This window comes from Leuresthes tenuis, unplaced genomic scaffold, assembly GCF_036924035.1.
Source record: "Leuresthes tenuis unplaced genomic scaffold, fLeuTen1.0.hap1 SCAF_98, whole genome shotgun sequence".
Taxonomy (NCBI): domain Eukaryota; kingdom Metazoa; phylum Chordata; class Actinopteri; order Atheriniformes; family Atherinopsidae; genus Leuresthes; species Leuresthes tenuis.
In genome coordinates this window covers 1-19,797 of record NW_027325452.1, presented here as the reverse complement: position 1 = coordinate 19,797, position 19,797 = coordinate 1, and the positions used below count along the sequence as shown (strand labels likewise).

General features: G+C 46.7%; 3 non-coding genes and 46 pseudogenes across 3 annotated transcripts; all 49 read left to right on the top strand.

Moving 5' to 3' along the window:
* Positions 1-59: 59 nt before the first annotated feature.
* On the top strand, positions 60-178 carry LOC140286867 (5S ribosomal RNA; annotated as a pseudogene).
* A 269-nt stretch (positions 179-447) lies between these two features.
* On the top strand, positions 448-566 carry LOC140286571 (5S ribosomal RNA; annotated as a pseudogene).
* Positions 567-838: 272 nt separating this feature from the next.
* On the top strand, positions 839-957 carry LOC140286809 (5S ribosomal RNA; annotated as a pseudogene).
* A 262-nt stretch (positions 958-1,219) lies between these two features.
* On the top strand, positions 1,220-1,338 carry LOC140286632 (5S ribosomal RNA; annotated as a pseudogene).
* Positions 1,339-1,607: 269 nt separating this feature from the next.
* LOC140286910 (5S ribosomal RNA) lies at positions 1,608-1,726 on the top strand (annotated as a pseudogene).
* A 272-nt stretch (positions 1,727-1,998) lies between these two features.
* LOC140286553 (5S ribosomal RNA) lies at positions 1,999-2,117 on the top strand (annotated as a pseudogene).
* Positions 2,118-2,386: 269 nt separating this feature from the next.
* Positions 2,387-2,505, top strand: LOC140286561 (5S ribosomal RNA; annotated as a pseudogene).
* A 269-nt stretch (positions 2,506-2,774) lies between these two features.
* LOC140286850 (5S ribosomal RNA) lies at positions 2,775-2,893 on the top strand (annotated as a pseudogene).
* A 272-nt stretch (positions 2,894-3,165) lies between these two features.
* Positions 3,166-3,284, top strand: LOC140286635 (5S ribosomal RNA; annotated as a pseudogene).
* A 269-nt stretch (positions 3,285-3,553) lies between these two features.
* Positions 3,554-3,677, top strand: LOC140286604 (5S ribosomal RNA; annotated as a pseudogene).
* Positions 3,678-3,946: 269 nt separating this feature from the next.
* On the top strand, positions 3,947-4,065 carry LOC140286676 (5S ribosomal RNA; annotated as a pseudogene).
* Positions 4,066-4,334: 269 nt separating this feature from the next.
* Positions 4,335-4,453, top strand: LOC140286555 (5S ribosomal RNA). The gene has a single exon (XR_011911318.1). It is a non-coding gene; the product is annotated as a 5S ribosomal RNA (ribosomal RNA).
* A 269-nt stretch (positions 4,454-4,722) lies between these two features.
* Positions 4,723-4,841, top strand: LOC140286532 (5S ribosomal RNA; annotated as a pseudogene).
* Positions 4,842-5,113: 272 nt separating this feature from the next.
* LOC140286709 (5S ribosomal RNA) lies at positions 5,114-5,232 on the top strand (annotated as a pseudogene).
* A 269-nt stretch (positions 5,233-5,501) lies between these two features.
* Positions 5,502-5,620, top strand: LOC140286916 (5S ribosomal RNA; annotated as a pseudogene).
* Positions 5,621-5,892: 272 nt separating this feature from the next.
* Positions 5,893-6,011, top strand: LOC140286715 (5S ribosomal RNA; annotated as a pseudogene).
* A 269-nt stretch (positions 6,012-6,280) lies between these two features.
* Positions 6,281-6,399, top strand: LOC140286631 (5S ribosomal RNA; annotated as a pseudogene).
* Positions 6,400-6,668: 269 nt separating this feature from the next.
* On the top strand, positions 6,669-6,787 carry LOC140286537 (5S ribosomal RNA; annotated as a pseudogene).
* A 272-nt stretch (positions 6,788-7,059) lies between these two features.
* LOC140286659 (5S ribosomal RNA) lies at positions 7,060-7,178 on the top strand (annotated as a pseudogene).
* Positions 7,179-7,447: 269 nt separating this feature from the next.
* LOC140286875 (5S ribosomal RNA) lies at positions 7,448-7,566 on the top strand (annotated as a pseudogene).
* Positions 7,567-7,835: 269 nt separating this feature from the next.
* On the top strand, positions 7,836-7,954 carry LOC140286885 (5S ribosomal RNA; annotated as a pseudogene).
* A 269-nt stretch (positions 7,955-8,223) lies between these two features.
* Positions 8,224-8,342, top strand: LOC140286766 (5S ribosomal RNA; annotated as a pseudogene).
* A 657-nt stretch (positions 8,343-8,999) lies between these two features.
* On the top strand, positions 9,000-9,123 carry LOC140286616 (5S ribosomal RNA; annotated as a pseudogene).
* Positions 9,124-9,392: 269 nt separating this feature from the next.
* On the top strand, positions 9,393-9,501 carry LOC140286888 (5S ribosomal RNA; annotated as a pseudogene).
* Positions 9,502-9,770: 269 nt separating this feature from the next.
* LOC140286721 (5S ribosomal RNA) lies at positions 9,771-9,888 on the top strand (annotated as a pseudogene).
* Positions 9,889-10,157: 269 nt separating this feature from the next.
* LOC140286614 (5S ribosomal RNA) lies at positions 10,158-10,281 on the top strand (annotated as a pseudogene).
* Positions 10,282-10,550: 269 nt separating this feature from the next.
* On the top strand, positions 10,551-10,669 carry LOC140286903 (5S ribosomal RNA; annotated as a pseudogene).
* A 269-nt stretch (positions 10,670-10,938) lies between these two features.
* LOC140286733 (5S ribosomal RNA) lies at positions 10,939-11,057 on the top strand (annotated as a pseudogene).
* A 269-nt stretch (positions 11,058-11,326) lies between these two features.
* LOC140286546 (5S ribosomal RNA) lies at positions 11,327-11,445 on the top strand (annotated as a pseudogene).
* Positions 11,446-11,714: 269 nt separating this feature from the next.
* LOC140286869 (5S ribosomal RNA) lies at positions 11,715-11,833 on the top strand (annotated as a pseudogene).
* A 269-nt stretch (positions 11,834-12,102) lies between these two features.
* LOC140286747 (5S ribosomal RNA) lies at positions 12,103-12,221 on the top strand (annotated as a pseudogene).
* A 269-nt stretch (positions 12,222-12,490) lies between these two features.
* Positions 12,491-12,609, top strand: LOC140286821 (5S ribosomal RNA; annotated as a pseudogene).
* Positions 12,610-12,878: 269 nt separating this feature from the next.
* On the top strand, positions 12,879-12,997 carry LOC140286872 (5S ribosomal RNA; annotated as a pseudogene).
* Positions 12,998-13,266: 269 nt separating this feature from the next.
* On the top strand, positions 13,267-13,385 carry LOC140286662 (5S ribosomal RNA; annotated as a pseudogene).
* Positions 13,386-13,654: 269 nt separating this feature from the next.
* LOC140286669 (5S ribosomal RNA) lies at positions 13,655-13,773 on the top strand (annotated as a pseudogene).
* A 272-nt stretch (positions 13,774-14,045) lies between these two features.
* On the top strand, positions 14,046-14,164 carry LOC140286606 (5S ribosomal RNA; annotated as a pseudogene).
* Positions 14,165-14,433: 269 nt separating this feature from the next.
* On the top strand, positions 14,434-14,552 carry LOC140286898 (5S ribosomal RNA; annotated as a pseudogene).
* Positions 14,553-14,821: 269 nt separating this feature from the next.
* On the top strand, positions 14,822-14,940 carry LOC140286876 (5S ribosomal RNA; annotated as a pseudogene).
* Positions 14,941-15,209: 269 nt separating this feature from the next.
* Positions 15,210-15,328, top strand: LOC140286833 (5S ribosomal RNA; annotated as a pseudogene).
* Positions 15,329-15,597: 269 nt separating this feature from the next.
* LOC140286847 (5S ribosomal RNA) lies at positions 15,598-15,716 on the top strand (annotated as a pseudogene).
* Positions 15,717-15,985: 269 nt separating this feature from the next.
* LOC140286738 (5S ribosomal RNA) lies at positions 15,986-16,104 on the top strand (annotated as a pseudogene).
* A 657-nt stretch (positions 16,105-16,761) lies between these two features.
* LOC140286720 (5S ribosomal RNA) lies at positions 16,762-16,879 on the top strand (annotated as a pseudogene).
* Positions 16,880-17,148: 269 nt separating this feature from the next.
* On the top strand, positions 17,149-17,272 carry LOC140286613 (5S ribosomal RNA; annotated as a pseudogene).
* A 269-nt stretch (positions 17,273-17,541) lies between these two features.
* On the top strand, positions 17,542-17,660 carry LOC140286899 (5S ribosomal RNA; annotated as a pseudogene).
* Positions 17,661-17,929: 269 nt separating this feature from the next.
* Positions 17,930-18,048, top strand: LOC140286758 (5S ribosomal RNA; annotated as a pseudogene).
* Positions 18,049-18,317: 269 nt separating this feature from the next.
* Positions 18,318-18,436, top strand: LOC140286892 (5S ribosomal RNA). The gene has a single exon (XR_011911325.1). It is a non-coding gene; the product is annotated as a 5S ribosomal RNA (ribosomal RNA).
* Positions 18,437-18,705: 269 nt separating this feature from the next.
* On the top strand, positions 18,706-18,824 carry LOC140286560 (5S ribosomal RNA; annotated as a pseudogene).
* A 269-nt stretch (positions 18,825-19,093) lies between these two features.
* Positions 19,094-19,212, top strand: LOC140286769 (5S ribosomal RNA). The gene has a single exon (XR_011911323.1). It is a non-coding gene; the product is annotated as a 5S ribosomal RNA (ribosomal RNA).
* Positions 19,213-19,484: 272 nt separating this feature from the next.
* On the top strand, positions 19,485-19,603 carry LOC140286866 (5S ribosomal RNA; annotated as a pseudogene).
* Positions 19,604-19,797: the final 194 nt, after the last annotated feature.

Below are 19,797 nucleotides of genomic sequence, written 5' to 3'. Positions count from 1 at the left end.
CACAGAGGAAGTGTATGATTCCAGTACCTATATAATGCACATTTGTCACCGATATAGTTGCTTACGGCCACACCACCCTGAATAAGCCCGACCTCGTCTGATCTCGGAAGCCAAGCAGGGTTGCGCCTGGTTAGTGCTTGAATAGTAGACCGCTTGGGAATACCAGGTGCCTTAAGCTTTTTATCTTCTCTCTACCACCTGCATGTCTTTTGTTGCAACGTCTGATCACCCTGTGACACATGAGGAAGTTGGTCATCTTCAGCTTCTGCTGCTTTGTTGGCAGACACGAAGTGATCTGAGAGTCTCAGTTTCAGCTGAAGAGAATGATCACATCAGAGAAGATGATATGCCCGCTACACATCAGCCTTTCTCGGCAATTATCTGGTTGCATAGAGGAACCGTATGATTCCAGTACCTATATAATGCACATTTGTCAGAGACATTGTTGCTTACGGCCACACCACCCTGAACATGCCCGACCTCGTCTGATCTCGGAAGCCAAGCAGGGTTGAACCTGCTTAGTACTTGGATGGGAGACTGCTTGGGAATACCAGGTGCTGTAAGCTTCTTCTCTTCTCTCTACCACCTGCATGTCTTTTCTTGCAACGTCTGATCATCCTGTGACACATGAGGAAGTTGGTCATCTTCAGCAGCTGCTGCTTCTTTGTTGGCAGACACGAAGTGATCTGAGAGTCTCAGTTTCAGCTGCAGAGAATAATCACATCAGGGAAGAAGATGTGCCCACTACAAGTCAGCCTTTCTCTGCAATTATCTGGTTACATAGAAGAAGTGTATGATTCCAGTACCTATATAATGCACATTTGTCACAGCTATTGTTGCTTACGGCCGCACCACCCTGAATATGCCCGACCTTGTCTGATCTTGGAAGCCAAGGAGGGTTGGGCGTGGTTAGTACTTGGATGGAAGACCTCTTGGGAATACCAGGTGCTGTAAGCTTTTTCTCTACCACCTGCATGTCTTTTGTTGCAACGTCTGATCACCCTGTGACACATGAGGAAGTTGGTCATCTTCAGCTGCTGCTGCTTTGTTGGCTGACACGAAGTGATCTGAGAGTCTCAGTTTCAGTTGCAGAGAATGATCACATCAGAGAAGATGATATGCCCGCTACACATCAGCCTTTCTCTGCAATTATCTGGGTGCATAGAGGAACCGTATGATTCCAGTACCTATATAATGCACATTTGTCAGAGACATTGTTGCTTACGGCCACACAACCCTGAACATGCCCGACCTCGTCTGATCTCGGAAGCCAAGCAGGGTTGGGCCTGGTTTGTACTTGGATGGAAGACCTCTTCGGAATACCAGGTGTTGTAAGCTTTTTCTCTTCTCTCTACCACCTGCATGTCTTTTGTTGCAATGTCTGATCACCCTGTGACACATGAGGAAGTTGGTCATCTTCAGCTTCTGCTGCTTTGTTGGCAGACACAAAGTGATCTGAGAGTCTCAGTTTCAGCTCGAGAGAATAATCACGTCAGGGAAGAAGATGTGCCCACTACTTATCAGCCTTTCTCGGCAATTATCTGGTTGCATAGAGGAACCGTATGATTCCAGTACCTATATAATGCACATTTGTCAGAGACATTGTTGCTTACGGCCACACCACCCTGAACATGCCCGACCTCGTCTGATCTCGGAAGCCAAGCAGGGTTGAGCCTGCTTAGTACTTGGATGGGAGACTACTTGGGAATACCAGGTGCTGTAAGCTTCTTCTCTTCTCTCTACCACCTGCATGTCTTTTGTTGCAACGTCTGATCATCCTGTGACACATGAGGAAGTTGGTCATCTTCAGCAGCTGCTGCTTCTTTGTTGTTAGACACGAAGTGATCTGAGAGTCTCAGTTTCAGCTGCAGAGAATAATCACATCAGGGAAGAAGATGTGCCCACTACAAGTCAGCCTTTCTCTGCAATTATCTGGTTACATAGAAGAAGTGTATGATTCCAGTACCTATATAATGCACATTTGTCACAGCTATTGTTGCTTACGGCCGCACCACCCTGAATATGCCCGACCTCGTCTGATCTTGGAAGCCAAGGAGGGTTGGGCCTGGTTAGTACTTGGATGGAAGACCTCTTGGGAATACCAGGTGCTGTAAGCTTTTTCTCTTCTCTCTACCACCTGCATGTCTTTTGTTGCAACGTCTGATCACCCTGTGACACATGAGGAAGTTGGTCATCTTCAGCTGCTGCTGCTTTGTTGGCAGACACGAAGTGATCTGAGAGTCTCAGTTTCAGCTGCAGAGAATGATCACATCAGGGAAGAAGATGTGCCCATAACAAGTGAGCCTTTCTCGGAAATTATCTGGTTACATAGAGGAAGTGTATGATTCCAGTACTTATATAATGCACATTTGTCACAGAAATTGTTCCTTACGGCCACACCACCCTGAATATGCCCGACCTCGTCTGATCTCGGAAGCTAAGGAGGGTTGGGCCTGGTTAGTACTTCAATGGGAGACTGCTTGGGAATACCAGGTGCTGTAAGCGTTTTCTCTTCTCTCTACAACCTGCATGTCTTTTGTTGCAACGTCTGATCACCCTGTGACACATGAGGAAGTTGGTCATCTTCAGCTGCTGCTGCTTTGTTGGAAGACACGAAGTGATCTGAGAGTCTCAGTTTCAGCTGAAGAGAATAATCACGTCAGGGAAGATGATGTGCCCACTACACATCAGCCTTTCTCAGCAATTATCTGGTTACATAGAGGAACCGTATGATTCCTGTACTTATATAATGCACATTTGTCACAGACATTGTTGCTTACGGCCACACCACCCTCAATATGCCTGACCTCGTCTGATCTCGGAAGCCAAGCAGGGTTGGTTCTGGTTAGTACTTGGGTGGGAGACCGCTTGAAAATACCATTTGCTGTAAGCTTTTTCTCTTCTCTCTACAACCTGCATGTCTTTTGTTGCAACGTCTGATCACCCTGTGACACATGAGGAAGTTGATCATCTTCAGCTGCTGCTGCTGCTTTGTTGGCAGACATGAAGTGATCTGAGAGTCTCAGTTTCAGCTCCAGAGAATAATCACATCAAGGAGGAAGATGTGCCCACTAAGAGTCAGCCTTTCTCGGCAATTATCTGGTTACATAGAGGAAGTGTATGATTCCAGTACCTATATAATACACATTTGTACCAGATATTGTTGCTTACAGCCACACCACCCTGAATAAGCTCGACCTCGTCTGATCTCGGAAGCCAAGCAGGGTTGGGCCTGGTTAGTTCTTGAATGGGAGACTGCTTGCGAATACCAGGTGCTGTAAGCTTTTTCTCTTCTCTCTACAACCTGCATGTCTTTTGTTGCAATGTCTGATCACCCTGTGACACATGAGGAAGTTGGTCATCTTCAGCTTCTGCTGCTTTGTTGGCAGACACGAAGTGATCTGAGAGTCTCAGTTTCAGCTGAAGAGAATGATCACATCAAGAAGGAAGATGTGCCCACTAAGAGTCAGCCTTTCTCGGCAATTATCTGGTTACATAGAGGAAGTGTATGATTCCAGTACCTATATAATACACATTTGTCACAGAGATTGTCGCTTACGGCCACACCACCCTGAATATAATATGCCCGACCTCGTCTGATCTCGGAAGCCAAGCAGGGTTGTGCCTGGTTAGTACTTGGGTGGGAGACTGCTTGGGAATACCAGGTGCTGTAAGCTTTTTCTCTTCTCTCTACCACCTGCATGTCTTTTGTTGTAACATCTGATCACCCTGTGACACATGAGGAAGTTGGTCATCTTCAGCTGCTGCTGCTTTGTTGGCAGACACAAAGTGATCTGAGAGTCTCAGTTTCAGCTGCAGAGAATAATCACATCAGGGAAGAAGATATGCCCACTACACATCAGCCTTTCTCGGCAATTATCTGGTTACATAGAGGAACTGTATGATTCCAGTACCTATATAATACACATTTGTACCAGATATTGTTGCTTACCGCCACACCACCCTGAATAAGCTCGACCTCGTCTGATCTCGGAAGCCAAGCAGGGTTGGGCCTGGTTAGTTCTTGAATGGGAGACCGCTTGCGAATACCAGGTGCTGTAAGCTTTTTCTCTTCTCTCTACCACCTGCATGTCTTTTGTTGAAACGTCTGATCACCCTGTGACACATGAGGAAGTTGGTCATCTTCAGCTGCTGCTGCTTTGTTGGCAGACACGAAGTGATCTTAAAGTCTCATTTTCAGCTGGAGAAAATTATCACGTCAGGGAACAAGATGTGCCCACTACATATCAGCCTTTCTTGGCAATTATATGGTTGCATAGAGGAACCGTATGATTCCAGTACCTATATAATGCACATTTGTCACAAACATTGTTACTTACGGCCACACCACCCGGAATATGCCCAACCTCGTCTGATCTTGGAAGCCAAGCAGGGTTGGGCCTGGTTAGTACTTGGATGGGAGACCGCTTGGGAATACCAGGTGCTGTAAGCTTTTTCTCTTCTCTCAACCACCTGCATGTCTTTTGTTGCAACGTCTGATCACCCTGTGACACATGAGGAAGTTGGTCATCTTCAGCTGCTGCTGCTTTGTTGGCAGACATGAAGTGATCTGAGAGTCTCAGTTTCAGTTGCAGAGAATGATCACATCAGAGAAGATGATTTACCCGCTACACATCAGCCTTTCTCGGCAATTATCTGGTTGCATAGAGGAACCGTATGATTCCAGTACCTATATAATGCACATTTGTCAGAGACATTGCTGCTTACGGCCACACCACCCGGAACATGCCTGACCTCGTCTGATCTTGGAAGCCAAGCAGGGTTGGGCCTGGTTAGTACTTGCATGGGAGACCACTTGGGAATACCAGGTGCTGTAAGCTTCTTCTCTACTCTCTACCACCTTCATGTCTTTTGTGGCAACGTCTGATCCTCCTGTGACACATGAGGAAGTTGGTCATCTTCAGCTGCTTTTGCGTCTTTGTTGGCAGACACGAAGTGATCTGAGAGTGTCAATTTCAGCTGCAGAGAATAATCACATCAGGGAAGAAGATGTGCCCACTACAAGTCAGCCTTTCTGGGCAATTATCTGGTTACATAGAGGAAGTGTATGATTCCAGTACCTATATAATGCACATTTGTCACAGATATTGTTGCTTACGGCCACACCACCCTGAATAAGCCCGACCTTGTCTGATCTTGGAAGTCAAGCAGGTTTGGGCCTGGTTAGTACTTGGATGGAAGACTGCTTGGGAATACCAGGTGCTGTAAGCTTTTTCTCTTCTCTCTACCACCTGCATGTCTTTTGTTGCAACGTCTGATCACCCTGTGACATATGAGGAAGTTGGTCATCTTCAGCTTCTGCTGCTTTGTTGGCAGACACGAAGTGATCTGAGAGTCTCAGTTTCAGCTGAAGAGAATGATCACATCAGAGAAGATGATATGCCCGCTACACATCAGCCTTTCTCGGCAATTATCTGGTTGCATAGAGGAACCGTATGATTCCAGTACCTATATAATGCACATTTGTCAGAGACATTGTTGCTTACGGCCACACCACCCTGAACATGCCCGACCTCGTCTGATCTCGGAAGCCAAGCAGGGTTGAGCCTGCTTAGTACTTGGATGGGAGACTGCTTGGGAATACCAGGTGCTGTAAGCTTCTTCTCTTCTCTCTACCACCTGCATGTCTTTTCTTGCAACGTCTGATCATCCTGTGACACATGAGGAAGTTGGTCATCTTCAGCAGCTGCTGCTTCTTTGTTGGCAGACACGAAGTGATCTGAGAGTCTCAGTTTCAGCTGCAGAGAATAATCACATCAGGGAAGAAGATGTGCCCACTACAAGTCAGCCTTTCTCTGCAATTATCTGGTTACATAGAAGAAGTGTATGATTCCAGTACCTATATAATGCACATTTGTCACAGCTATTGTTGCTTACGGCCGCACCACCCTGAATATGCCCGACCTCGTCTGATCTTGGAAGCCAAGGAGGGTTGGGCGTGGTTAGTACTTGGATGGAAGACCTCTTGGGAATACCAGGTGCTGTAAGCTTTTTCTCTTCTCTCTACCACCTGCATGTCTTTTGTTGCAACGTCTGATCACCCTGTGACACATGAGGAAGTTGGTCATCTTCAGCTGCTGCTGCTTTGTTGGCTGACACGAAGTGATCTGAGAGTCTCAGTTTCAGTTGCAGAGAATGATCACATCAGAGAAGATGATATGCCCGCTACACATCAGCCTTTCTCTGCAATTATCTGGGTGCATAGAGGAACCGTATGATTCCAGTACCTATATAATGCACATTTGTCAGAGACATTGTTGCTTACGGCCACACAACCCTGAACATGCCCGACCTCGTCTGATCTCGGAAGCCAAGCAGGGTTGGGCCTGGTTTGTACTTGGATGGAAGACCTCTTCGGAATACCAGGTGTTGTAAGCTTTTTCTCTTCTCTCTACCACCTGCATGTCTTTTGTTGCAATGTCTGATCACCCTGTGACACATGAGGAAGTTGGTCATCTTCAGCTTCTGCTGCTTTGTTGGCAGACACAAAGTGATCTGAGAGTCTCAGTTTCAGCTCGAGAGAATAATCACGTCAGGGAAGAAGATGTGCCCACTACTTATCAGCCTTTCTCGGCAATTATCTGGTTGCATAGAGGAACCGTATGATTCCAGTACCTATATAATGCACATTTGTCAGAGACATTGTTGCTTACGGCCACACCACCCTGAACATGCCCGACCACGTCTGATCTCGGAAGCCAAGCAGGGTTGAGCCTGCTTAGTACTTGGATGGGAGACTACTTGGGAATACCAGGTGCTGTAAGCTTCTTCTCTTCTCTCTACCACCTGCATGTCTTTTGTTGCAACGTCTGATCATCCTGTGACACATGAGGAAGTTGGTCATCTTCAGCAGCTGCTGCTTCTTTGTTGTTAGACACGAAGTGATCTGAGAGTCTCAGTTTCAGCTGCAGAGAATAATCACATCAGGGAAGAAGATGTGCCCACTACAAGTCAGCCTTTCTCTGCAATTATCTGGTTACATAGAAGAAGTGTATGATTCCAGTACCTATATAATGCACATTTGTCACAGCTATTGTTGATTACGGCCGCACCACCCTGAATATGCCCGACCTCGTCTGATCTTGGAAGCCAAGGAGGGTTGGGCCTGGTTAGTACTTGGATGGAAGACCTCTTGGGAATACCAGGTGCTGTAAGCTTTTTCTCTTCTCTCTACAACCTGCATGTCTTTTGTTGCAACGTCTGATCACCCTGTGACACATGAGGAAGTTGGTCATCTTCAGCTGCTGCTGCTTTGTTGGCAGACACGAAGTGATCTGAGAGTCTCAGTTTCAGCTGCAGAGAATGATCACATCAGGGAAGAAGATGTGCCCATAACAAGTGAGCCTTTCTCGGAAATTATCTGGTTACATAGAGGAAGTGTATGATTCCAGTACTTATATAATGCACATTTGTCACAGAAATTGTTCCTTACGGCCACACCACCCTGAATTTGCCCAACCTCGTGTGATCTCGGAAGCCAAACAGGGTTGAGCCTGCTTAGTACTTGGATGGGAGACTGCTTGGGAATACCAGGTGCTGTAAGCTTCTTCTCTTTTCTCTACCACCTGCATGTCTTTTGTTGCAACGTCTGATCACCCTGTGACACATGAGGAAGATGGTCATCTTCAGCTGCTGCTGCTTTGTTGGCAGACACGAAGTGATCTGAGAGTCTCAGTTTCAGTTGCAGAGAATGATCACATCAGAGAAGATGATTTGCCCGCTACACATAAGCCTTTCTCGGCAATTATCTGGTTGCATAGAGGAACCGTATGATTCCAGTACCTATATAATGCACATTTGTCAGAGACATTGTTGCTTACGGCCACACCACCCTGAATAAGCCCGACCTTGTCTGATCTCGGACGCCAAGCAGGGTTGTACCTGGTTAGTACTTGGATGGGAGACAGCTTGGGAATACCATGTGCTGTAAGCTTTTTCTCTTCTCTCTACCACCTGCATGTCTTTTGTTGCAACGTCTGATCACCCTGTGACACGTGAAGAAGTTGGTCATCTTCAGCTGCTGCTGCTTTGTTGGAAGACACGAAGTGATCTGAGAGTCTCAGTTTCAGCTGAAGAGAATAATCACGTCAGGGAAGAAGATGTGCCCACTACACATCAGCCGTTCTCATCAATTATCTGGTTACATAGAGGAACCGTATGATTCCTGTACTTATATAATGCACATTTGTCACAGACATTGTTACTTACGGCCACACCACCCTGAATTTGCCTGACCTCGTCTGATCTCGGAAGCCAAGCAGTGTTGGGCCTGTTTAGTACTTGGGTGGGAGACAGCTTGGGAATACCAGGTGCTGTAAGCTTTTTCTCTTCTCTCTACCACCTGCATGTGTTTTGTTGCAACGTCTGATCACCCTGTGACACATGAGGAAGTTGGTCATCTTCAGCTGCTGCTGCTGTGTTGGCAGACACAAAGTGATCTGAGAGTCTCAGTTTCAGCTGAAGAGAATGATCACATCAGAGAAGATGATATGCCCACTACACATCAGCCTTTCTCGGCAATTATCTGGTTTCATAGAGGAAGTGTATGATTCCAGTACCTATATAATTCACATTTGTAACAAATATTGTTGCTTACCGCCACACCACCCTGAATAAGCCCCACCTTGTCTTAACCTGGAAGCCAAGCAGGGTTGGGACTGGTTTGTACTTCAATGGGAGACTGCTTGGGAATACCAGGTGCTGTAAGCTTTTTCTCTTCTCTCTACCACCTGCATGTCTTTTGTTGCAACATCTGATCACCCTGTGACACATGAGGAAGTTTGTCATCTTCAGCTTCTGCTACTTTGTTGGCAGACACGAAGTGATCTGAGAGTCTCAGTTTCAGCTGCAGAGAATAATCACATCAGGGAAGAAGATGTGCCCACTACAAGTCAGCCTTTCTCGGCAATTATCTGGTTACATAGAGGAACCGTATGATTCCAGTACCTATATAATGCACATTTGTCACAGACCATGTCGCTTACGGCCACACCACCCTGAATATAATATGCCCGACCTCGTCCGATCTCGGAAGCCAAGCGGGGTTGTGCCTGGTTAGTACTTGGGTGGGAGACTGCTTGGGAATACCAGGTGCTGTAAGCTTTTTCTCTTCTCTCTACCACCTGCATGTCTTTTGTTGCAACTTCTGATCACCCTGTGACACATGAGGAAGTTGGTCATCTTCAGCTGCTGCTGCTTTGTTGGCAGACACGAAGTGATCTGAGAGTCTCAGTTTCAGCTGCAGAGAATAATCACATCAGGGAAGAAGATGTGCCCACTACAAGTCAGCCTTTCTCGGCAATTATCTGGTTACATAGAGGAACCGTATGATTCCAGTACCTATATAATGCACATTTGTCACAGACCATGTTGCTTACGGCCACACCACCCTGAACATGTCTGATCTCGGAAGCCAAGGAGGGTTGGGCCTGGTTAGTACTTAAATGGGAGACCGCTTGGGAATACCAGGAGCTGTAAGCTTTTTGTCTTCTCTCGACCACCTGCATGTCTTTTGTTGCAACGTCTGATCCCCCTGTGACACATGAGGAAGTTGGTCATCTTCAGCTGCTGCTGCTTTGTTGGCAGACACGAAGTGATCTGAGAGTCTCAGTTTAAGCTGCAGAGAATAATCACATCAGGGAAGAAGATGTGCCCATAACAAGTCAGCCTTTCTCATCAATTATCTGGTTACATAGAGGAACCGTATGATTCCAGTACCTATATAATGCACATTTGTCACAGAGATTGTCGCTTACGGCCACACCACCCTGAACATGCCTGACCTCGTCTGATCTCGGAAGCCAAGCACGGTTGGCCTGGTTAGTACTTGGGTGGGAGACTGCTTGGGAATACCAGGTGCTGTAAGCTTTATCTCTTCTCTGGACCACCTGAATGTCTTTTGTTGCAACGTCTGATCACCCTGTGACACATGAGGAAGTTGGTCATCTTCAGCTTCTGCTGCTTTGTTGGCAGACACGAAGTGATCTGAGAGTCTCAGTTTCAGCTGCAGAGAATAATCACGTCAGGGAAGAAGATGTGCCCACTACACATAAGCCTTTCTCTGCAATTATCTGGTTACATAGAGGAACCGTATGATTCCAGTACCTATATAATGCACATTTGTCACAGAGATTGTCGCTTACGGCCACACCACCCTGAATATAATATGCCCGACCTCGTCCGATCTCGGAAGCCAAGCGGGGTTGTGCCTGGTTAGTACTTGGGTGGGAGACTGCTTGGGAATACCAGGTGCTGTAAGCTTTTTCTCTTCTCTCTACCACCTGCATGTCTTTTGTTGCAACGTCTGATCACCCTGTGACACATGAGGAAGTTGGTCATCTTCAGCTGCTGCTGCTTTGTTGGCAGACACAAAGTGATCTGAGAGTCTCAGTTTCAGCTGCAGAGAATAATCACATCAGGCAAGAAGATGTGCCCACTACAAGTCAGCCTTTCTCGGCAATTATCTGGTTACATAGAGGAACCGTATGATTCCAGTACCTATATAATGCACATTTGTCACAGACCATGTTGCTTACGGCCACACCACCCTGAACATGCCCGACCTCGTCTGATCTCGGAAGCCAAGGAGGGTTGGGCCTGGTTAGTACTTAAATGGGAGACCGCTTGGGAATACCAGGAGCTGTAAGCTTTTTGTCTTCTCTCGACCACCTGCATGTCTTTTGTTGCAACGTCTGATCCCCCTATGACACATGAGGAAGATGGTCATCTTCAGCTTCTGCTGCTTTGTTGGCAGACACGAAGTGATCTGAGAGTCTCAGTTTCAGCTGCAGAGAATAATCACATCAGGGAAGAAGATGTGCCCATAACAAGTCAGCCTTTCTCATCAATTATCTGGTTACATAGAGGAATTGTATGATTCCAGTACCTATATAATGCACATTTGTCACAGAAATTGTTCCTTACGGCTACACCACCCTGAATAAGCCCGACCTCGTCTGATCTCGGAAGCCAAGGAGGGTTGGGCCTGGTTAGTACTTTAATGGGAGACTGCTTGGGAATACCAGGTGCTGTAAGCATATTCTCTTCTCTCTACAACCTGCATGTCTTTTGTTGCAACGTCTGATCACCCTGTGACACATGAGAAAGTTGGCCATCTTCAGCTGCTGCTGCTTTGTTGGAAGACACGAAGTGATCTGAGAGTCTCAGTTTCAGCTGAAGAGAATAATCACGTCAGGGAAGAAGATGTGCCAACTACACATCAGCCTTTCTCAGCAATTATCTGGTTACATAGAGGAACCGTATGATTCCAGTACTTATATAATGCACATTTTTCACAGACATTGTTACTTACGGCCACACCACCCTGAATATGCCCGACCTCGACTGATCTCGGAACCCAAGCAGGGTTGGGCCTGGTTAGTACTTGAATGGGAGACCCCTTGGGAATGCCAGGTGCTGTAAGCTTTTTCTCTTCTCTCTACCACCTGCATGTATTTTGTTGCAAGGTCTGATCGCCCTCTGACACATGAAGAAGTTGGTCATCTTCAGCTGCTGCTGCTTTGTTGGCAGACACGAAGTGATCTGAGAGTCTCATTTTCAGCTGGAGAGAATAATCACGTCAGGGAAGAAGATGTGCCCACTATTTATCAGCCTTTCTCTGCAATTATCTGGTTATATAGAGGAAACGTATGATTCCAGTACCTATACAATTTACATTTGTCACAGACATTGTTGCTTACGGCCACACCACCCTGAATATGCCCGACCTCGTCTGATCTCGGAAGCCAAGCAGGGTGTTGCCTGGTTAGTACTTGGATGGGAGACAGCTTGGGATTATCAGGTGCTGTAAGCTTCTTCTCTTCTCTCTACCACCTGCATGTCTTTTGTTGCAACGTCTGATCACCCTGTGACACATGAGGAAGTTGGTCATCTTCAGCTGCTGCTGCTTTGTTGGCAGACACAAAGTGATCTGAGAGTCTCATTTTCAGCTGGAGAAAATTATCACGTCAGGGAACAAGATGTGCCCACTATATATCAGACTTTTTCGGCAATTATCTTGTTACATAGAGGAACCATATGATTCCATTGCCTATATAATGCACATTTGTCACAGAGATTGTTGCTTACGGCCAAACCACCCTGAATATGCCCAATCTCGTGTGATCTCAGAAGCCAAGGAGGGTTGGGCCTGGTTAGTACTTTGATGAGAGACCGCTTGGGAATACCAGGTGCTGTAAGCTTTTTCTCTTCTCTCTACCACCTGCATGTATTTTGTTGCAAGGTCTGATCGCCCTCTGACACATGAGGAAGTTGGTCATCTTCAGCTGCTGCTGCTTTGTTGGCAGACACGAAGTGATCTGAGAGTCTCAGTTTCAGCTGAAGAGAATAATCACGTCAAGGAAGAAGATGTGCCCACTACACATCAGCCTTTCTCAGCAATTATCTGGGTGCATAGAGGAACCGTATGATTCCAGTACCTATATAATGCACATTTGTCAGAGACATTGTTGCTTACGGCCACACAACCCTGAACATGCCCGACCTCGTCTGATCTCGGAAGCCAAGCACAGTTGGGCCTGGTTTGTACTTGGATGGAAGACCTCTTGGGAATACGAGGTGCTGTAAGCTTTTTCTCTTCTCTCTACCACCTGCATGTCTTTTGTTGCAACGTCTGATCACCCTGTGACACATGAGGAAGTTGGTCATCTTCAGCTTCTGCTGCTTTGTTGGCAGACACGAAGTGATCTGAGAGTCTCAGTTTCAGCTCGAGAGAATAATCACGTCAGGGAAGAAGATGTGCCCACTACTTATCAGCTTTTCTCGGCAATTATCTGGTTACATAGAGGAACTGTATGATTCCAGTACCTTTATAATGCACATTTGTCACAGTTGTGGTTAATTACGGCCACACCACCCTGAAAATGCCTGACCACGTCTGATCTCGGAAGCCAAGCAGGTTTTGGCCTGGTTAGTACTTGGATGGTAAACTCTCTGGGAATACCAGGTGCTGTAAGCTTTTTCTCTTCTCTCTACCACCTGCATGTCTTTTGTTGCAACGTCTGATCACCCTGTGACACATGAGGAAGTTGGTCATCTTCAGCTACTGCTGCTTTGTTGGCAGACACAAAGTGATCTGAGAGTCTCAGTTTCAGCTGCAGAGAATAATCACGTCAGGGAAGAAGATGTGCCCACTACAAGTCAGCCTTTCTCGGAAATGATCTGGTTGCATAGAGGAACCGTATGATTCCAGTACCTATATAATGCACATTTGTCAGAGACATTGTTGCTTACGGCCACACCACCCTGAACATGCCCGACCTCGTCTGATCTCGGAAGCCAAGGAGTGTTGGGCGTGGTTAGTACTTGGATGGAAGACCTCTTGGGAATACCAGGTGCTGTAAGCTTTTTCTCTTCTCTCGACCACCTGCATGTCTTTTGTTGCAACGTCTGATCACCCTGTGACACATGAGGAAGTTGGTCATTTTCAGCTGCTGCTGCTTTGTTGGCAGACACGAAGTGATCTGAGAGTCTCAGTTTCAGCTGCAGAGAATGATCACATGAGGGAAGAAGATTTGCCCACTACAAGTCTGCCTTTCTCGGCAATTATCTGGTTACATAGAGGAACCGTATGATTCCAGTACCTATATAATGCACATTTGTCACAGACATTGTTGCTTACGGCCACACCACCCTGAACATGCCCGACCTCGTCTGATCTCGGTAGCTAAGGAGGGTTGGGCCTGGTTAGTACTTAAATGGGAGACAGCTTGGGAATACCAGGAGCTGTAAGCTTTTTGTCTTCTCTCGACCACCTGCATGTCTTTTGTTGCAACGTCTGATCACCCTGTGACACATGAGGAAGTTGGTCATCTTCAGCTGCTGCTGCTTCTTTGTTGGCAGACACGAAGTGATATGAGAGTCTCAATTTCAGCTGCAGAGAATAATCACATCAGGGAAGAAGATGTGCCCACTACAAGTCAGCCTTTCTCGGCAATTATCTGGTTACATAGAGGAAGTGTATGATTCCAGTACCTATATAATGCACATTTGTCACAGATATTGTTGCTTACGGCCACACCACCCTGAATAAGCTCGACCTCGTCTGATCTTGGAAGTCAAGCAGGTTTGGGCCTGGTTAGTACTTAGATGGGAGACTGCTTGGGAATACCAGGTGCTGTAAGCTTTTTCTCTTCTCTCTACCACCTGCATGTCTTTTGTTGCAACGTCTGATCACCCTTTGACACATGAGGAAGTTGGTCATCTTCAGCTGCTGCTGCTTTGTTGGCAGACACAAAGTGATCTGAGACTCTAATTTTCAGCTGGAGAGAATTATCACGTCAGGGAAGAAGATGTGCCCACTACATATCAGCCTTTCTCGGCAATTATCTGGTTACATAGAGGAAGTGTATGATTCCATTGCCTATATAATGCACATTTGTCACGGAGATTGTTACTTACGGCCAAACCACCCTGAATATGTCTGACCTTGTCTGATCTTGGAACCCAAGCAGGGTTGGACCTGGTTAGTACTTGAATGGGAGACCCCTTGGGAATGCCAGGTGCTTTAAGCTTTTTCTCTTCTCTCTACCACCTGCATGTATTTTGTTGCAAGGTCTGATCGCCCTGTGACACATGAGGAAGTTGGTCATCTTCAGCTGCTGCTGCTTTGTTGGCAGACACGAAGTGATCTGAGAGTCTCAATTTCAGCTGCAGAGAATAATCACGTCAGGGAAGAAGATGTGCCCACTACAAGTTAGCCTTTCTTGGCAATTATCTGGTTGCATAGAGGAACCGTATGATTCCAGTACCTCTATAATGCACATTTGTCACAGACATTGTTACTTACGGCCACACCACCCTGAATATGCCCAACCTCGTGTGATCTCGGAAGCAAAACAGGGTTGAGCCTGCTTAGTACTTGGATGGGAGACTGCTTCGGAATACCAGGTGCTGTAAGCTTCTTCTCTTCTCTCTACCACCTGCATGTCTTTTGTTGCAACGTCTGATCACCCTGTGACACATGAGGAAGTTGGTCATCTTCAGCAGCTGCTGCTTTTTTGGCAGACACGAAGTGATCTGAGAGTCTCAGTTTCAGCTGTAGAGAATAATCACATCAGGGAAGAAGATGTGCCCACTACAAGTTAGCCTTTCTTGGCAATTATCTGGTTGCATAGAGGGACCGTATGATTCCAGTACCTATATAATGCACATTTGTCACAGACATTGTTACTTACGGCCACACCACCCTGAATATGCCCAACCTCGTGTGATCTCGGAAGCCAAACAGGGTTGAGCCTGCTTAGTACTTGGATGGGAGACTGCTTGGGAATACCAGGTGCTGTAAGCTTCTTCTCTTCTCTCTACCACCTGCATGTCTTTTGTTGCAACGTCTGATCACCCTGTGACACATGAGGAAGATGGTCATCTTCAGCTGCTGCTGCTTTGTTGGCAGACACGAAGTGATCTGAGAGTCTCAGTTTCAGTTGCAGAGAATGATCACATCAGAGAAGATGATTTGCCCGCTACACATAAGCCTTTCTCGGCAATTATCTGGTTGCATAGAGGAACCGTATGATTCCAGTACCTATATAATGCACATTTGTCAGAGACATTGATGCTTACGGCCACACCACCCTGAATAAGCCCGACCTCGTCTGATCTCGGACGCCAAGCAGGGTTGTACCTGGTTAGTACTTGGATGGGAGACAGCTTGGTAATACCAGGTGCTGTAAGCTTTTTCTCTTCTCTCTACCACCTGCATGTCTTTTGTTGCAACGTCTGATCACCCTGTGACACGTGAAGAAGTTGGTCATCTTCAGCTGCTGCTGCTTTGTTGGAAGACACGAAGTGATCTGAGAGTCTCAGTTTCAGCTGAAGAGAATAATCACGTCAGGGAAGAAGATGTGCCCACTACACATCAGCCGTTCTCATCAATTATCTGGTTACATAGAGGAACCGTATGATTCCTGTACTTATATAATGCACATTTGTCACAGACATTGTTACTTACGGCCACACCACCCTGAATTTACCTGACCTCGTCTGATCTCGGAAGCCAAGCAGTGTTGGGCCTGGTTAGTACTTGGGTGGGAGACCGCTTGGGAATACCAGGTGCTGTAAGCTTTTTCTCTTCTCTCTACCACCTGCATGTGTTTTGTTGCAACGTCTGATCACCCTGTGACACATGAGGAAGTTGGTCATCTTCAGCTGCTGCTGCTTTGTTGGCAGACACGAAGTGATCTGAGAGTCTCAGTTTCAGCTGAAGAGAATGATCACATCAGAGAAGATGATATGCCCACTACACATCAGCCTTTCTCGGCAATTATCTGGTTTCATAGAGGAAGTGTATGATTCCAGTACCTATATAATTCACATTTGTAACAAATATTGTTGCTTACCGCCACACCACCCTGAATAAGCCCCACCTTGTCTTATCCTGGAAGCCAAGCAGGGTTGGGTCTGGTTTGTACTTCAATGGGAGACTGCTTGGGAATACCAGGTGCTGTAAGCTTTTTCTCTTCTCTCTACCACCTGCATGTCTTTTGTTGCAACATCTGATCACCCTGTGACACATGAGGAAGTTTGTCATCTTCAGCTTCTGCTACTTTGTTGGCAGACACGAAGTGATCTGAGAGTCTCAGTTTCAACTGAAGAGAATAATCACGTCAGGGAAGAAGATGTGCCCACTACACATAAGCCTTTCTCTGCAATTATCTGGTTACATAGAGGAACCGTATGATTCCAGTACCTATATAATGCACATTTGTCACAGACATTGTCGCTTACGGCCACACCACCCTGAACATGCCTGACCTCGTCTGATCTCGGAAGCCAAGCACGGTTGGCCTGGTTAGTACTTGGGTGGGAGACTGCTTGGGAATACCAGGTGCTGTAAGCTTTATCTCTTCTCTGGACCACCTGAATGTCTTTTGTTGCAACGTCTGATCACCCTGTGACACATGAGGAAGTTGGTCATCTTCAGCTTCTGCTGCTTTGTTGGCAGACACGAAGTGATCTGAGAGTCTCAGTTTCAGCTGCAGAGAATAATCACGTCAGGGAAGAAGATGTGCCCACTACACATAAGCCTTTCTCTGCAATTATCTGGTTACATAGAGGAACCGTATGATTCCAGTACCTATATAATGCACATTTGTCACAGAGATTGTCGCTTACGGCCACACCACCCTGAATATAATATGCCCGACCTCGTCCGATCTCGGAAGCCAAGCGGGGTTGTGCCTGGTTAGTACTTGGGTGGGAGACTGCTTGGGAATACCAGGTGCTGTAAGCTTTTTCTCTTTTCTCTACCACCTGCATGTCTTTTGTTGCAACGTCTGATCACCCTGTGACACATGAGGAAGGTGGTCATCTTCAGCTGCTGCTGCTTTGTTGGCAGACACGAAGTGATCTGAGAGTCTCAGTTTCAGCTGCAGAGAATAATCACATCAGGGAAGAAGATGTGCCCACTACAAGTCAGCCTTTCTCGGCAATTATCTGGTTACATAGAGGAACCGTATGATTCCAGTACCTATATAATGCACATTTGTCACAGACCATGTTGCTTACGGCCACACCACCCTGAACATGCCCGACCTCGTCTGATCTCGGAAGCCAAGGAGGGTTGGGCCTGGTTAGTACTTAAATGGGAGACCGCTTGGGAATACCAGGAGCTGTAAGCTTTTTGTCTTCTCTCGACCACCTGCATGTCTTTTGTTGCAACGTCTGATCCCCCTGTGACACATGAGGAAGTTGGTCATCTTCAGCTGCTGCTGCTTTGTTGGCAGACACGAAGTGATCTGAGAGTCTCAGTTTCAGCTGCAGAGAATAATCACATCAGGGAAGAAGATGTGCCCATAACAAGTCAGCCTTTCTCATCAATTATCTGGTTACATAGAGGAATTGTATGATTCCAGTACCTATATAATGCACATTTGTCACAGAAATTGTTCCATACGGCCACACCACCCTGAATAAGCCCGACCTCGTCTGATCTCGGAAGCCAAGGAGGGTTGGGCCTGGTTAGTACTTTAATGGGAGACTGCTTGGGAATACCAGGTGCTGTAAGCATATTCTCTTCTCTCTACAACCTGCATGTCTTTTGTTGCAACGTCTGATCACCCTGTGACACATGAGAAAGTTGGCCATCTTCAGCTGCTGCTGCTTTGTTGGAAGACACGAAGTGATCTGAGAGTCTCAGTTTCAGCTGAAGAGAATAATCACGTCAGGGAAGAAGATGTGCCAACTACACATCAGCCTTTCTCAGCAATTATCTGGTTACATAGAGGAACCGTATGATTCCTGTACTTATATAATGCACATTTGTCAGACACATTGATGCTTACGGCCACACCACCCGGAACATGCCTGACCTCGTCTGATCTCGGAAGCCAAGCAGGGTTGGGCCTGGTTAGTACTTGGATGGGAGACCGCTTGGGAATACCAGGTGCTGTAAGCTTCTTCTCTACTCTCTACCACCTGCATGTATTTTGTTGCAAGGTCTGATCGCCCTGTGACACATGAGGAAGTTGGTCATCTTCAGCTTCTGCTGCTTTGTTGGCAGACACAAAGTGATCTGAGAGTCTCACTTTCAGCTCAAGAGAATAATCACGTCAGGGAAGAAGATGTGCCCACTACTTATCAGCTTTTCTCGGCAATTATCTGGTTACATAGAGGAACTGTATGATTCCAGTACCTATATAATGCACATTTGTCACAGTTATGGTTGCTTACGGCCACACCACCCTGAACATGCCCGACCTCGTCTGATCTCGGAAGCCAAGGAGGGTTGGGCCTGGTTAGTACTTAAATGGGAGACGGCTTGGGAATACCAGGTGCTGTAAGCTTTTTCTCTTCTCTCTACCACCTGCATGTCTTTTGTTGCAACGTCTGATCACCCTGTGACACATGAGGAAGTTGGTCATCTTCAGCTGCTGCTGCTTTGTTGGCAGACACAAAGTGATCTGAGAGTCTCAGTTTCAGCTGCAGAGAATAATCACATCAGGGAAGAAGATGTGCCCACTACAAGTCAGCCTTTCTCGGCAATTATCTGGTTACATAGAGGAACCGTATGATTCCAGTACCTATATAATGCACATTTGTCACAGACCATGTTGCTTACGGCCACACCACCCTGAACATGCCCGATCTCGTCTGATCTCGGAAGCCAAGGAGGGTTGGGCTTGGTTAGTACTTAAATGGGAGACCGCTTGGGAATACCAGGTGCTGTAAGCTTTATCTCTTCTCTGGACCACCTGAATGTCTTTTGTGGCAACGTCTGATCCTCCTGTGACACATGAGGAAGTTGGTCATCTTCAGCTGCTGCTGCTTCTTTGTTGGCAGACACGAAGTGATCTGATAGTCTCAATTTCAGCTGCAGAGAATAATCACATCAGGGAAGAAGATGTGCCCATAACAAGTCAGCCTTTCTCGGCAATTATCTGGTTACATAGAGGAACCGTATGATTCCAGTACCTATATAATGCACATTTGTCACAGAAATTGTTCCTTACGGCCACACCACCCTGAACATGCCCGACCTCGTCTGATCTCGGAAGCCAAGCAGGGTTGAGCCTCCTTAGTACTTGGATGGGAGACTGCTTTGGAATACCAGGTGCCGTAAGCGTTTTCTCTTCTCTCTACAACCTGCATGTCTTTTGTTGCAACGTCTGATCACCCTGTGACACATGAGGAAGTTGGTCATCTTCAGCTGCTGCTGCTTTGTTGGCTGACACAATGTGATCTGAGAGTCTCAGTTTCAGTTGCAGAGAATGATCACATCAGAGAAGATGATATGCCCGCTACACATCAGCCTTTCTC